The following is a 1,360-nucleotide window of genomic DNA, read 5'->3' on the forward strand; positions in this document are numbered from 1 at the left end:
AGACTCAGGGAAGGAGAGGAGCTATATGCTGATGGCCAGGGGTGAAGGCTTGCAGAGTGTACCCATTGCTTGTTTGGTGATGCATGCAGGAGATTGTAATCATTGCAATGAAAAGAAATATGATAGGATGAATGTAAAGCTTATGTTCTCCCATGTAAATTATCACATAATTCACAATAAAAACTTAAAAAAAAAACACAAAAAAACTATGAAACACAGATAACACAACCTTGCTTGGTGAAAGTGAAGAGGACTTGAGCACTTCCTGATGAAGATTTAAGAATGTAGTTTTCAGTATGGATAACACCTCAATGTAAGGACAATGAATACCTTCATAATTGGAACAACAGGCAATTATTTAGATAAATGGGGAAAATGACTGAAATTGTCAAGAATTTCATTTTACTAGGATCCACAATAAATGCCCAAGGGAAAAGGAATCAGTAAATCATATGGCACTGCATTGAGCAACTCTGCTGCAAAAGATCTTATTAAAGTATTAAAACACAAAGGTGCACCTGATCCAAGTCATTATATATCAATAACCTAATATGTATGTGAAAGTTGGACAATGAATAATAAAGAATAATGAACAAAGATTGATTGATGCCTTTTAATTATGGTGTTGGCAAATAATATTAAAATAGACCATCCACTACCAGAAAAAAGAATAAATCTGCTTGGGAAGAACTACAGACAGAATGATCCTTAGAAGTAAGAGTAGTGAGACTTCATCTCATGTACTTGTTTTTTTAATTTTTTATTGTGAATTGAGTTAAAGTTTATAGAACAGATCATAAGTTTTACATGTAACAACTCATACACTGTTTAATTTCAATGACTGAAATTCCCCCCTTCTTGTTGTTGTTGTTAAGTGCCATCAAGTCGGTACTGACTCATAGTGACCTTATGCACAGCAGAACGAAATGCTGGGCCAACCTCACTATTGTTGCCATGCTTGAGCCCATTGATGCTGTCACTTTGCCAATCCATCTTGCTGGGGTCTTCCTCTTTTTCTCTGACCCTCCACCCTACCAAACATAATATCCTTCTCCAGCAACTGGTCCCTCTTGACAATATGTCTGAAGTATGAAAGATGAAGTTTGGCTATCCTGGCCTCCAAGGAGCATTTTGGCTGTACTTCTTCCAACACAAATCTGTTGATTCTTTTGACAACTGCTTTCAATATTCTTCTCCAACACCATAATTCAAAAGCATCAATTCTTCTACGGTCTTCCTTATTCACTGTCCAGTTTTTGCATGCATATGAGGTTATTGAAAATACCATGGCTTGGGTCAGGCTCACCTTCCCTCCTTGTAACAACAGTTAATTCCACTTCCTTCCTGTGGTTCTTATTTC

The sequence above is a fragment of the Chrysochloris asiatica genome, unplaced genomic scaffold, assembly GCF_000296735.1.
Source record: "Chrysochloris asiatica unplaced genomic scaffold, ChrAsi1.0 scaffold00318, whole genome shotgun sequence".
Classification (NCBI taxonomy): Eukaryota; Metazoa; Chordata; class Mammalia; order Afrosoricida; family Chrysochloridae; genus Chrysochloris; species Chrysochloris asiatica.